The sequence below is a fragment of the Cupressus sempervirens genome, chromosome 11 (assembly GCF_028749045.1).
Source record: "Cupressus sempervirens isolate cs-2001-9-10 chromosome 11, ASM2874904v1, whole genome shotgun sequence".
NCBI lineage: Eukaryota > Viridiplantae > Streptophyta > Pinopsida > Cupressales > Cupressaceae > Cupressus > Cupressus sempervirens.
The window spans coordinates 793,880,752-793,897,064 of record NC_143128.1 but is presented as its reverse complement, the minus strand read 5'-3'; the positions used below and the strand labels follow the sequence as shown (position 1 = coordinate 793,897,064).

At 37.5% G+C, this 16,313-nt stretch overlaps 1 pseudogene; it reads right to left on the bottom strand.

The window, feature by feature from the left end:
• Window positions 1-7,159: 7,159 nt before the first annotated feature.
• Window positions 7,160-16,313, bottom strand: part of LOC149531980 (G2/mitotic-specific cyclin S13-7 pseudogene) — an 88,292-nt pseudogene continuing 79,138 nt past the window's right edge.

The window sequence follows — 16,313 nt, the reverse complement described above, 5'->3', positions numbered from 1 at the left end:
TACATATTCATAAGATTAGTGTAGTGGGGTGTTTCATTGGCATGTAGTACATCTACAGGTAGAGATGTGACCACTATTTCTATATCGGTTCATCATCCCCCTTTCCCTTTCAATAATTTAATATATGTTCTCCTTCTTCCTTTTCCCTCAAAGTTGTAGTTTAGGTGCACCTTGATAGTGATAAAGTTGGCCTTCTCCAAAGATTCATCCTCAAAGTGCAAGTCCCATATTTGGAGGTTGTTTCGATGTTATACAAGGTTGCTTGAGGGTCATACCTCAAGTAAGGGTGCATATTTTTGTGTCAAAAAGTACAATTCCTTGTATAGTATTCCTCCTTGTAATCCAAATTTATTATTAGCACCCTTATTTCTTTGGGTCCTTGCTAATCTAATTTGGAGCATAAGTGGAATCATACTTCAAAATTCCCCTCTTTCTCTCACATTCATACTTGAATGGCTCAGTGAAATAGTAAAGGAGAAGTCTACATCTCATTTAAAGTTTTTTCACTTTACAACTAAATAGTATGAAGCCAAGGTGGAGATGTATCTTCACAAGGAAAGGAGGAGCTACTTTCAAACTAAAAAGATACCATAGTTGTGAACCACAACATGGTCAAGGTTAATTGCTTAAATCAAGTTCCATAAAGAGGATGGCCTAAAAGGAATATATATTTTTTTTAAATAGGCTAGTTTCTACTTTTCATGCTTGCTTTTAAGTATGTAAATAACCATAAAAAGGACCAAGTGTATCTGGCTCAACAAGGGAATGTTCCAATACTAAAGAGTTTCTTTTTTCTTAGCACTGAGATGGTATTTCAAATTGAAACATTATATCTTTCATGCATGTCGATCTTTTTATCTTCCCATATGAATGAAAGGAACGATCAACTTTTTAGAAAGGGAAGCTTCTTCAATCAATCATGGAATGGATGTATTTGAGAATTTTGATGATTTATTAGCCTAGGATTGGATAGGGGTGTGTTTGAGTTTTTAGTTTTCCATAAGTGTTGAAGCATGCTTTGTTTTATTTTTGGTTTACTATTTTTTTTTTTTAAAGTAGGTTCTATGCTATAGATAGGGAAAGTGGTCAAATGTCTAGTAGGTAGACACCCATCAAAGCTCCCCAAAATGTTATCTAATTTTCACTTTGCGGGTTCAATCAGGATGATATGCTATAGGAGACAAATTATGCTATAGGATTTTGCCTTCATTGAGAAATAACCATTAATATATATGAATTATAAATGGATAAATAATAAAAATACTTGTTTTAGGGAATATTCAAATTCAAGAATGAAAAATCTAAAGCTATATGTTGGTGTAGGAAGAATGCAGTTTAACTAGTTTTGTTGATTTTGACTAATGAAACACTTTGCATGCATGGTGCATAAATATATGGATATATGAATAGGTAATATCATATTTAAATTAAAGTTATCTAATTATTCTATTATAAATATATTTTGAGGCATTTTCATAAAGAAATGAAAGAGTTGTGTCTATTTTGATGACAACACCTGACCTAGAGATTTTTTTCAAGCCTACAATAGAAAAAGGAAATTTTGGTAGGACCACATATGGAAACATATGACCCTATAAATTGGGAAAAAAATTATATATTCATGTTAGAAACAAATTTTTTTCTTATCATAAAAAATTTACTTGCCTAGAAATTATTTTTGGGCCTATACCTAAAAGTAAAAAAAATTGGTACAACCACATATGGAATTTTATGTCCCTATAAATTGGTGAAAATTTATATAGTTATATTAAGAAAACATTTTTATATGGATTTTTAATGGGTCATATAATTCATTTTCTAAAAACTATCCTGATAAAATCAATGTTGAAACATGTTTTTGAATGGTTGGATAGCTAGCTTGTAAATGCCCAAGTTCTACAAGTTTTAATGAATCATTTAATATTTTAAAAAATTATAGAAAATCATTTCTTAAAGATAATTTTATTTAAATATAATATTTAAATGAAAATTGGGGAAGTTTGCAAGTTAAAACATCCAAGTTTTAGAAGGAGATTTGTTTGGTGCATTGTAGAAGATATTTTTAGAATATATAGTCCACCAATATAGCTAGCAGGGGGGTTTTAATTAATTATCGAATTAATATCAAAATCATCAACCTTATTAAACTTTAACCATATGTGCAATATAATCAGAAACCACAACAAGATACTCATGCACAACAACACCAGATATGTTTGTAGACACCTAAATTCAATTACACCGCTTTGGTAATCCTATTTAGCTATCTCTAACAGGCATCATTAATTAAATTCTTATTTATTTAATATTTTGTCATCCCCTAGCTGATTAATTTAATTAATCGTCTATAGTCCTAATTGATAAATCAAATAACCCATTATTTATCAATTAATCCTATTCTCCTATCTAATTCCAAATCCCAAATTTATTAAAATCACTTTAATAAATAAAATCCTCAAATCTAATAACCCCTAAAGCCTATCTTAAATCCTCCATTTAGCCTAATCCACCCCATCCACCCATACTAACCAAGCTTAACCACTAACTCACCCACCCTCATAATTGCCATCCACTTGCACATCTCTAACATCCCTAATATAATCCTAACCCAAGACTAACCCATCCCCTAATCATTTTCACATTCCTAAGCAAGCTTAAAACTTTCCTAAACCAAGCCAAAGTCTCCCCTCAAAATATCCCAACCACCAAGCCATGAATGCTCTTACAAAGCCATAAATGGCTCTTATATCCTCACTCATGACTCTTACATACCCAACCACCCTCATCAAGCCTTTGACCAACCCTTATCCTATCCTCTCACACCCATCCTCCTTGTGACAAGTGTCCACTCCCTATTGGTGCTAAACAAGCACAATCCATGTGCTCTCCTCTCATTCAATCTGAGCCCTCCTTAAGCTTTCATCTCTCCTTGTATCTTAGCCCTCCATCCCTCAAGCCCTTTGCCTATTTAAAGAATCCCCTCCCAAGCCATTTTAATCACAATCTTTAAGCTAAAGTTGCCATGTTAGTTTGAGAAGCCAAATCCATACTTTTACATATACCCACACCAAAAATCCAAAATCCACCTCCATTGAAGCATTTTGAAGCTTGAGCATACATCCCAAATCCATATCAAAGGACACCTCTACAAATCAAGTGATCAACCTCATTGAGAGAGCCTATCCGTGGTTCATATTCTCTTTGTCTCATCTAAAGTTTATATTAGTTTTGTTAGTAAATGCTTTATTTTTTAAAATAGATTAGTGTTTCTTGCTAACATATTAGTGTATACATTTTGGCACACCTGGTGGGACCTCGTAAGGGTCGTTTTAATCTTGTTTAATGCTATTTTCACATGCTTTTTCATGTTTTGGCTAACCATGGAAAACTAACATTAATGGAAATATCTTTTGTTTGTGTTGCTTTCTAATTTTGCTTGTAGGGTCACATTGAACGCCTCAGGAACACGCTCCCAACCTTGTTCTCAATTTTCACCCAGTGAACGATCAAAATACAAAACATTTTGCATCCCCGTGACCCTAGGAATGTGATCCCACAGCCCCAAGAATGTGCCATCAGACAGATGGAGACGCGATCTCATAGCCCCAAGAATGAAGAAAGACCAGCAATAATGCCAGAAAACCAGTTCCAATCAACTCGCACATGCTCATAAACCCAACCAACGAACCCACCGGCCAACCTTTCAGCTAGAATGTGCCTCAGAATGGGAGGATCATCATTCCCGCTAGTGGGAATGCCGACTTTTTCTTTTCTTAACATCTCAAATTTGTAATAAAACTTTGTCTACGGGATCATCATTCCCACTTGTGGGAACATTGTAAGGCCATAAATTCATGGGATAGCTTTGTCAAAAAGAGCTCTCAAGTTTTTGGCTCGTGGTTTTAATTATTTTTTGACAATTTTTCCTGGCATTCTCGCACCTGGGAACACCTGTGGGAATGTATACCCATGAAAGAAAACTCTGGTGGGATCATGAACCCACTTGTGGGAATGCTACCCTCGTGAGAACGTTGCTTCTCACATTTTCTCTATGGGAACGTTGTCTGAGTCTATTCATTGTCATTGTCTTTGCACTTATCTTGCATGGTTAAATCTTAGGAAATGAACATGTATGCATAATCACAAACAAAATATACATCTCAATTTTTGGCTTAAAATGAAAAATGCTTTCTTTTAATCTATTAGAATGTATGTTCACTCAAATCCACATTTTAGAAACTTTCTAAGTTATAAAAACAAATCAAGACACTTTGATTGAGTCTGTTGTTGGACTCACCCTTTTTAATCACCCATCATTTTAACCATTGGTTGCAATATCAGTGCCATATATGGGGATGGGTCTACCTAAGAGGGTGTGAAGTGCTCAACAAAAATCAAACTCCACTCACTTGGATTTTTATTGGGTTTTCTAAAATAGAAAATTTCTTGAATAAACATTTGTCTCGCTAACACTTCATTTGGGCATTAAAATTGAACAAATCTTGATGTGGAGGGCCTCTGGGTGTGCATTTGAAATTGAGCTTTACACACATCTTTGTTTTGGCCTTAAAATGAACAAACACCAACTCTTGAATGCCTTAAAGGAAATAAATCAATACTTGACATGGAGGGCCTCCGAGCACGTGGGTTTACTTTCTTGTTGACCCTAACTCTCCTTTGTGTATTCATTCATAGATCACATTTTCTTTTGTTCACATATATCAAGTTGGAATTGAACATTTGCATCCTAAACATGTGTGTTTTCAAGGTCTAGACTAGACAACTTAAGTGTTAGTGGAAAAGAACATCTGTCTTTTAGCCTGAGATCATTCGAGTCTTCTCTCCCCTTGTTGCCTTTGTAGGCCATCTTGGGTGCATAAGATTAGGATCCAAAATCTTGTCATTTTAGTTTTAGGGGGCCTGCTTGGGAATTTCATCACCCCTTGGGATGACCTCAACTCTAGGATTCCGACGGAGTATAAAAATTGGGAGGTGAATCCAAAGACACCTCTCTTGAGATCAAGATTTTGTCACTCAGGCTAAGCCTCAAGGAACTTTATACCCTTGAGAAGTGAAAGAGGAGAAGTGGGTTACTACTCCTCTTGGCTGTGTGACATCTTTTTGGTTTCATCTACAAATTTGGGCCTCATGTACTTTGCGTATATTGAGGATTCCTCAGATAAAAAAACTATCAGCTTTGTAGCCAACCATCTAGGATGTTCATGTGCTTGAAGTGATTGCTCAAAAAAATTGTAAAAACATACACACTCGTTGGCACAAATATCACATTTTGGGAATCAAAGTTTCTATCTAGTTGTTCTTATCTATTGCTTGATCTTTTACTTATTGAGTGAATGTTTACCAAACTTGGTCAATCCTAGCATAGGGAATACTTAGCATAGTCACTACCTCCAAAGAACCCCACGGTTGTGATCGTTAATCCTTGGAAATATCTCATGTCAAGCCATCCCAAGACTAAGTTTAAGAAGGCTAAGCTTCCTCAAATACCAACCTATAAGAAAATCAAAGAAAAGCATAAAAAGCATACCCCAAACCCTAGGATCACCAAATTGGATCAAATTGAGAAATATGGAGTTGAAGTAGCATTGCAAACTAAATGGGACTACAAAATCCAAAACCTAACCCTTCAACATGGTTTTAATACGAGCCTTATCGACAACTCTATTGTTACTAATTTTGATTAGGTCCTTCCTTTTTCTACAAACATATAGGTTTAGTCTCTTGTATAGGAATTGCACTATCCCATCCAAGCATTTGGAGTTAGACCATCTCCTCTCATCTTAGGTTGTTGAAGAAGAATCCTTCACCTACAATTGTTAAAATCTTAACATTATTTCCTCACTCACTTAGAAACATGTTTGCATCACATCTCTCATCATCCTGAGTATCCTTGAAACACAACACTTTGCTAGGAATAGGTTGCCTTTGGTGTCTCAATCACCTTGAACCAAAGGTTAGGGTCACACCTTTTGCATCACCATCACATTTCCCACATTCATATTTTAGGAACACACAAGCTTCTTGCACTTAGCACCATATCCTTTTAACACCCTTAGTATCATCCCTCTCTATATTTAGGAGAAGCATCCTTTCATGCCACCCACCACATGTTTTGGTAGCCACACATAGAAAAAAGACATGGATCCTAGTCATAGTGGTAACACATCTCAAGCTCAACCATACTCTGTGGTATCCATGACACCATCAGACCCACCATAGAAAATCCTAGAAGAAATGAAGGCAAATGTGTAAGATTACTCATAATCCAAGTAAGTAAAATGATTTAAGGAAGATCAACTAAATATAGATATCAAGTATAAAACTCCATTTTGGGTAAGCATGAGTATGAAAATTATAATAGCTAGTATATTTATCTTGCACACATTTATACCAAGGTAAATATACTTAAAATATCATAGTATGAAATCATACAATTACAATTATTAAATGATAGCTTGATGCTAAAAAAAATGATTTCCCCTTCTTTTTTTATGTAAAATTTGTTACAACTAACCCTGCAAAAAAGGTTAGTAAATAATGATAGAGTTCAGATCTGGCAGATAAGAATATACTAAAAAGAGTTAAAAAAACTTTTCTAAAAAAAGCTTGAGAGATAGAATATTACACTTGTTTGATAGTGAATGATTACCTGCCAAAAATAGGTTGACAAGAGGCAATAATAAAAGTAAATGATACCTCTATCAAGAGCTAAAAAAAGAAAAGGAATCTTGCATGAAAAGAAATCATTACCTCCAACTGTGGCAGATTTTCCAATTGAGTGATTCCTGAAATCATAGAAAGCTTGAACAAAATATGTTAACTATGAATGACATGTGTGCCTTCACATATTTGAAACATCCATCATAATTCCCTCCACACCAACACATTAAATCTTTGCCTCAACTAGAATAAGAGGTCTTGATTCTATCTTGACACGACCAACAATCGTTGTCCGCTGCCTGCCATGCATGTCCATGACAATCACCTCTCTGCCAGATTCTAGCTCAGAAAGATATGAGGTCTTTCCACCAGAAACTATTGTGTATGCATGCACAGGACCAGCATTCACGCAGAAGGGCCTACTAGCAATGTAGCTAGATTCCAGTACATCTTCAACTACTATTGTGTTTCTCAACTCTGAAGCTATTTACAACGGTAGCAAGAAAGAATAATGAATGAAGAAAAAATGTATCTTAGGTCATTATTCATTGTTAATAGAGATCATATAACCATCTTCAGTATTTCTTCAAATATCTAAGTCAATCTCAAAAAACTATAAGTCTATGCAGGTAGCTTGCAAGAACCCAATAAGGGTCGCATAATGTTGAGAGCTTAGCAAGACTTAAAAGGGCCACAGAATCAAACTGAGGTGCAGAGTACTTCTTGTGAACCACTCTCAATTTGTTATCAGCCGAATTCTGATGAAATGTAACCATCAGTCTTGCACATTCCATTAGGTCTACTTCAGAATAACTTGTGTGGCGCTTAAGTAGATCATTACAGAATGGATCCTTTTTTAGTGTGCACAGGGCAGTATAGACAGCAGTAGCAGAAAGAAAAGATGGGGCAAACTTGATGGTGACATAATGGAGCAAGCTCAGTTCAATTAGAAAGAATACCAGATTTTCCATCTGTTTGTCACAATCTGCTGCTTTCAGATACCTAACAATGAATACATATGGAGTGGGGATTGTAAGATGAAATTTGAGTTCATTGAGCATGGTCTTCTCCATACTGATAATTTTCCATTTTGTATAAGCTCGGTCTGAAATGCAGACGAAATCATTGATCTCTAGAGCCCAGATCTCCTCATACTTGGAAGCTAAAAGCATAGCAATAACACCCACTAACTGCAAATTCCTCCTTGAAATAGGCTCAATGGAAAGGTATCTATTAACTAGGTTTGTGGTGAGATACAAGGTCTCTGGCATCAACTCAAACTTATAATGTACCTCAAACATCACCAAGATCAAACATAACAGAAATATCTGTAAACAAAGCATACAGAATATGAGCCGTTTGGCGATAGAGACCAGAGAAATGCGAGAAGAATTGAAAGGGATAGCTCCAGGTGGCAAAGATAAGAAAAACCGATGGTCTTACATGAGATAAGTTGGTTGTGATTATTAATGCAAGTTTCTACATCAAGCATCTGTGATTTGGAGAGGCACGGTCTTTGTCAGTTATGTTTATAATATTCTCCAAAACAAACCCTGAAATAACAACATGATCGCAGGAAGGATGGAGGAGGAAGAACTAGTCTCCATCAAAACCGATCAAAGAACAATATGGGGATAAAATTCAAGATCCAACATAGTGGGATAGAAATTTTCTCAGAAATTTAGTTAAAGTTTAAAAAACTTAAAGCATGCATGCAGAGACAATCTAATAAACCTGATTGCATAAAGAAAACCGATCTTTGTCAGAGCATAATAATAAATGAATGATATGAAGTAATATTTTGTTGTTTTGGCGGCATGCCTTCCAAAACAAAAAAAATTGAAGCTTTTATAGGAAAATACTTTGGCGGCAAGCCTTCCAAAGAGGGTTAGATGAAAACTAATAGAAAATAAAAAGTAACCTGCACAAATTAGAGCACACAAAAGTTAATCGGATTTGGCGGTAAACCAGAAAAATCTAAAAAAAATTCAATTTCTTCCATCTTAAAAAGATTAAAGAAGAAATTAGTGAAATCTCTCTCAAGAGTCTCCTTCGAATTGTACCTTCATGCTACTATCGTAAATGCCATCGTAGATCGCAACAAGGAAACCATCATGGAAAATTTCTTATGAGACAATGTTGGTGTCTTTGAGTTTGGATGTCCACCACCTATCAACATAATAGATCCTAGTCACCCATTGTTTGGATGGCAACCACCTCAAGTAGAACTAGCAGACCCAAATATCCCCTCGATCCAGGTGTCGGTTCCCATTCCATAGAATACTCATCCCATTCTCACTCAACCATTAGTGCATACTACATCCCAACCACCTCAAGTATACCATTTGCATTTGTTTCCACCACTCATTTTTCTGCTCCACCAAATCCTCCATTTGCATCTAGCAGCACTACCTTTTTGTTTCCACCCCATATTGCATCTAGTCCATTTGCTACTCAAATACCCCCATTAGGGTCCAATACCTCATCCTCCATCCCACCAAACATCACTATCAACCCCTTTGTAACTAGCCAAAGCTCTTCAACCACTTTTCCTTTGGGACCTTGGAATTTTGTTGCAACACAGGCACCTATCATTAGTCTTCCCCCTAGCACTGTAGTCATGTTCACAACTTCGACACTATCATCCACTGCTTCACATAGCTATTCACTCCCACCCCTCACCAACTATTTCTCCATGCCACGTCTAGGCAATAGCCCAAATCCACCGCCATTGTAGTTCTCTACAGTAAACACTTCGCCGCAAATTAACAACCTTGCACCTACTCCAAATTAGTCCTACTCTCAAGCGGGCACACAACCCACATATATTGGGCATGGTATATATTCCTAGAGCATAGCATAAGCATCATCTGCATTACCACCATTCCATCCATAGTCTTCACATCAGTAGTATGCCTAAGCACCCACACTGAACCACCTCATAGGGTAGCAACCTCATAGTTATCTACCACACCCACCTCAACAGATGCAATAGTATGCACAACCCACATTCTAGCAAACCATAGCATCCACTCTATCGGTTATGCAAACCATTTTTCCACAGATGCCATATGGTCATCAGAGTTCTCCATATCACACTTCAAATTCTCACATGTATCCTACACCGGGGGCACTTGGATCAGGGGCACCCACTCCTCCACCTATAAAGTTTGAATGGGAAGAGATCAAGAATGCTCTCAAGGCCCTCAAGGATGGGATAGACACCAAAACTTTCAAATTTGAAAATGATTGCCCATACCCTTTTGATAGGACTATCACATTAACTCCATTTCCTAAACATTTCGAGACCCCCAAGTTTGAAAATTTTAGGGCAAAGAGTGATCCAGTCACTCATGTTAAGGAATTATATATGCATTGTCAGGAGGTAGCTTATAATGATGTGTTCCTCATGCGGCTCTTTCCCAAAAGCCTAGTAGGACTAGCCTTGGAATGGTTCTATCATATCCCTCAAGGTACTATTAAAACTTATGCAGAACTTTCTGAGGCCTTTATTGCTCAATATACCCATCTCATTGAGACTGAATTATCTATAGTGGACCTTTTCCACACTAAAAAAAAGGGAGGAGAAAGTCTTACAGAGTACTTGTAACGCTGGCAGATCCTCACAACAAGGATCTCTTGCACCATCCCTGAGTGCCATCTTGTCAAGATGTTCATAAACAATGCACACTCTAGCCTCACTCATCATATGGTTATGAACTGTTTGCAAACATACAAGGACATCAAAGAAAAAGGAATGGGCCTCGAGCAAGGCCTCATTAAGGATGGTGTCATCAGATTGTACAAAGAAAACACCCAAGACCGTGGGTTGAGAAATGACAAAACCCAATATTGGAACAAAAACAAGAATACAGTGACAGATGGTGCCCTGCTTACCCCTCTTAGTCATCCCAACCTTCCCAAACATTCCCCTCTCCCACCCACAAATCACAACACATCTTTGTACACTTATACCAACTCTTGGTTTGTCAGCTTGTCCCTCCTCTTTCGCTATGTATCATTGTCTTTGTCCCTTCTTTCGTGTCTGTTCACGAACCTTAGCATCTTGCACACATCGCACAACTCTTGGTTAGTGTTTTCAATACATCCTTTCGCTAGCTTTCCTATCCCCACCCTGTTATCCTTCTTAGTTCAGCTTGCCCATCATATCCCTCATCCTGCTCCCTCCGCTTAGGTGCTCTCCGATAGATCCTTGTAGGATATAGCTTTCCTCCTGTTTGATCTTGGTCCGTTAGTACCACATCCTACACCTCTCATTGGCAAATGATTCTCTTTTGTATTTTCTCTTTATTTTGATTTGGCTTTACCCCTTTGGGTCTTCAAGTATCTTTTCCCAACAATCTTTTTTGTTCCCTCCTCATGGTTTCCATGATCTTTTATATCATGGTGTGCTACGAATGGGGCAATTCAAGTGCAAGGTCTTGATCAGGTCTTTTGTTTGTTTTTTTTGCTTGTGGGTTACCCAGTCTTGGTTCTACACTACTTCCTCTGGAATTCGTATGATGCTAGGGCAATCCTTGCATGGTTGTTTTGAGTTAGCTCGTCAGTCCTCTAGAAAGTTGGTGAACATGCCTTGATGTTCTTGGTAAACTTGGCCATTAAACCAACATTCCTATATTAAATCTCATGCTCAACTAGGTGGTGGTACTTCTTTTTTCCATCTCCCCCCGCTCAAATTGCTTCCATGACTTCACTTCATCTCCATTATCCCCCATCCAAACCTCTTTCTCTTCCCATCATCCATCACCTCCTCCTGATCTCCTTTTATCGCGCTCCCCCCCTTCACCCCCCCCCCCCCAAATTTGAGATCATCCTAGGCTTGCTTCCTCTTGGGCATCTGATCTCCCTTTATGATTCTCCCATAGTGCGTGTTTGAGCTACTTCAGCCCCTTCTCTTTGTCAATCTGTGTCTCTACTCGTCTCGAATTCTTTTGCTTTTCAAGAAGCTGTTGAGCCTCATCTTCTCTCTCCGCCACCTTCTTGAGGGGGTATCTCTAAGTCTAGTCTCTCATCTTCTTATCTGAGACTAGGGCAACCTTGTTGCTAAAAACATCTTCCTCATGTCGTCTCCATTCGAACTTCTTTGAAATTGTGTTATCTCAACACTATGTCAAAGAGGGGAAAAAAGTAGATGCCTAAATTAAATTACATCGCTTTGGTAATCCTATTTAGCTATCTCTAAAATGCATCATTAATTAAATTCTTATTTATTTAATCCTTTGCCATCCCCTAGCTAATTAATTTAATTAGTCATCTATAGTCCTAATTGATAAATCAAATAACCCATTATTCATCAATTAATCCTATTCTCCTATCTAATCCCAAATCCCAAATTTATTAAAATCACTTTAATAAACAAAACTCTCAAATCTAATAACCCCTGAAGCCTATCTTAAATCCTCCATTTAGCCTAATCCACCCCATCCACCCATACTAACCAAGCTTAACCACTAACTCACCCACCCTCGTAAATGCCATCCACTTGCACATCTCTAACATCCCTAATCTAATCCTAACCCAAGCCTAACCCATCCCCTAATCATTTCCACATTCCTAAGCAAGCTTAAAAATTTCCTAAACCAAGCCAATGTCTCCCCTCAAAATATCCCAACCACCAAGCCATGAATTCTCTTACAAAGCCATAAATGGCTCTTACATCCTCACTCATGACTCTTACATACCCAACCACCCTCATCAAGCCTTTGACCAACCCTTATCCTATCCTCTCACACCCATCCTCCTTGTAACAAGTGTCCACTCCCTATTGGTGCTAAACAAGCACAATCCATGTGCTCTCCTCTCATTCAATCTGAGCCCTCCATAAGCTTTCATCTCTCCTTGCATCTTAGCCGTCCATCCCTCAAGCCCTTTGCCTATTTAAGGAATCCCCTCCCAAGCCATTTTGATCACAATCTTTAAGCTAAAGATACCATGTCAGTTTGAGAAGCCAAATCCATACTTTTACATATACCCACACCAAAAATCCCAAATCCACCTCCATTGAAGCATTTTGAAGCTTGAGCATACATCCCAAATCCATATCAAAGGACACCTCTACAAATCAAGTGATCATCCTCATTGAGAGAGCCTATCCATGGCTCATATTCTCGTTTGAGGACCTCACTTTGTCTCATCTAAAGTTTATATTAGTTTTGTTAGTAAATGCTTTGTTTTTTTAAATAGATTAGTGTTTCTTGCTAACATATCAGTGTATACAGCTGCTGGTATGGATTCACTAGTTGTTGATATAGATGTGGGTTTTTTGATGAAGCATTATGTTTAGTTTGTTCCTAGGAGTGAGCATGATGATTGGTTGGATGAGATTCTAGTGTTTGAGAGAATGATGTGAATGTAGATGATGTGCAGATTGGTTTTCTTATCCTTGTTGGCATGGAAGCCTTTGGTGAAGATGAAGTTGGTTGTTGCTCTTTCTTTGGGCATCAAAGTGTGGGACACACTTTTCTAAGCACTTTGCAATTTCCATGTCAGACTCAACCAATTGATCATGAAAACCAACCTCTATCCTAGCATCAATAAGGTTAGGAATATCTTCAGCAACAACTTCCAATTATTCTGCAGGTTCTGTATTAGACTCCACAAACTAATCAACAAAACCAAACTCTTCCACCTTGACCTTGTTATGCCATGTTCTATCATGAACAAGTCTCTTGACTGACCAAACAACTCTCTTCTGGATTGGTAGACTCCAGCTCCACAAACATCCATGGAATTCCTTCCTCACCTTGTCCCTAACTCGATTAGCCAAGCTAGCTTCAAACTAAGCAACTCGATTAGAAAAGTTAGCTTCAAATCGAGTAGTCATCTCAGAAAACCTCCTCTCTACCATATCATGGAGATTCACAATCATCTCAGGGTCCAATCCTCTTGGAACCATCTTCCAAGATCTTTGTAAACCCTCTAGAACGAATCCTTCCCACACTCCTTGTGACAACCTTGAATTGTTTGCAAGTCATATCGCAACCTGCCACCTTGCATAAACAATCAGGAACCCCATCACAAGTCTAGGACCATGGATCTTGTAATCCAAAAACTCTCTACGATCATGCCTCAACAAGATCAAACTTCCATCTTTGCATCCATCGATCAATTTTCATGTCCTCCCAAGGTCCTGGTGTAAATTGCCTCAGCTTTAATGATCTATCTACACACTCAGGAACAACCTTGGCTCTGATACCACCTGATGTAGTGCAAGGTAGGAGAATCCCCAAAGGAGATGTCCTAGCCCTCTACTATAAAACCACATAGAGAAAACACAATAATGGGAAGCAATAACACAAGATCTGATACCAAATCACAATAATATATTCATAAAATATAAATGATTACATGCAATGTGCTAGGCTATAAGGCCTTCCTAGTTATGGCCAAATATAAAGCAAGTAATAGTTCTACAAGATCCCTCAAGATCCAATTGCAAACCCTAGCTAGTCCAGATCCACACTCTGGTAGAAACTCACAAGGGAGATCTTAACTTGTGCTCGCAAGCCCACCAACCTATCTCGTTATTTTCCAAGCCATAGCTACTACCTTTGCTCCAACTTCATCCAAGTGTAAATTGCCTCACATTCAGTGCTTTGTTCACACATTCACAACTCCATCACAATCCTACTATAAACTACCTCACATTTGGCGCTCTGTTTACAGACTCAAGAAAACTCACTCTTCAGCTACTTCCCACACCCACTCTTCTTCTGAGTGAATGAATAATGACTAAAAATTTCCCCACAACCCCTAATTATACCAATCTAAGACACAAGTCAGCCCAAAACACAAATTAAATGCAAATACATAAATTAAATGCCAAAGTCAGCCTCCTACAACAATTAAATTCCCAAAATCAATTTCTTAGTAAAATTATGATATCTACTAGCTCTGAATGAATTAGAACTCAAGCTTCAAACCATAGGTAGAAGTCTAGGCTGTCTTCAATCTTTGAAAGTTTCATCCTTTAACTCATTGTGTAAAATTAGTTATACAGCCTGAAATAGACACCAAATCACAGACCATGCTGAGCAACCAAAGACCATGTCGAGCTCCATAGACCATGCCAAGTTCCCTAGACCATGCCGAGATCCATAGACCATGTCGAGCTCCCAAGACCATGCCGAGCTCCAATCCTTCTTTGACCAAGTACCAGTCCAAAAACCCTCCAAAGCAACTACTGAGCCTCCTCCCATGAACTCCAAAGTAGTCACCAAGTAAATCCAAGATGCTCCTGCATCAGGATGGAAATGAAAAAGAGGAGGAATGAAATGAAAAGACTGCACTACTAGAAAAAAGAGTCAGAACCTTGGAGGAGGCATTTCATACTTTCTCTAAATTTTTACTAAAGGTCACTCATGTAGTGGCTACCACCCTCCAATTGTTGGCATAGGAGAAGGATGATTCAGGGGTGGACATGGAAGATAATAAGCTCCTCTACAAGTTTCTTACTAATGAATGGGCCTGGGTCCTTCTGGCTAGGAAAGGAAAAGAAAAAATTTGATTGTTTTTAAGGGATTTAAGGATCCTAATTTTTTGTTTGTTTTCTACTGCAATATAGTTGTTGGTTCACAACTATTACTAAGACTTTAGTTGGCTTGTTTAAGCCAATATTTTTTCATTTGGAACTTTATAATTTGTTTATTGTTGTAGTTTTTGGCTACTATGTTTGGTTATACAATCCTAAACATTAGCTGGTTAGATTATTTTAGAATTTTACTAGTTTAGCTTCCTTATTTCTGGTGCTTTTTGGTTGATGTGGTCTATGTGGCTAGTTGCACCTTGTTATTTTCTATAGGTGTTTACTAGTAGTGTGTTGGTTACTAGTTTTTTTTGTAAGGGTCAACCCCCTTGTTTTGGTCACTTTTTATTTCAAAAACATATTCAATATATCTTCCTCTTATATGTGTTGTCTCAATAGCTTCAAGCTTAGTGTCACTGTATTTTAATATATCCATAATAGATTCATATGCATTCCCTCTTCCTTGAACCATTTTGATAACAGTTCTAACATGATCTAAACTACTAAAAGAAGAAAAAAATCACTTTGATACCCCCCAATATATCCTAGGTATGGAAAATCCCCAAAGGAGATGTCCAAAACAAACCGAAAGAGTAAACATAGAGAAGCACATCACAAGGTTGAGAATGATTAATAGAGTTCAATTGAATGTAGATCTAACTTTCTTACACCATGTAAGGTATAGGACCTTCCTAGTTTCATCCTTCTATTAAAATAGATATTTTATGTCTAATCTTAATATCTCAAGAGATTTACCTCTAGATATTCTTATTGAAACCACTTTCCTCTAGATATATAGTTCATTACATAATGTAGACATCAGGACACACAAGTTGGCTAGAAGATCACAATTTCCAAATGAATGAAATTTACTACAATATAAATGTCACACCCCTCACTGATAAATGAGTGACAACATAATCAAACATAAGAAGATGTGGGATCTTAGAGAGATAGAGTTCTAAGAGCAAGGAAAGGGAGCTAGAGGAGGAAAATCTCTCTAACTCCAAGAGAGATAATGAGGAAGGGAAAAAAGAGAAAAGTGAAAACTCAGCGGATAATCCCCAGACGTCTGCTAGTAATACCA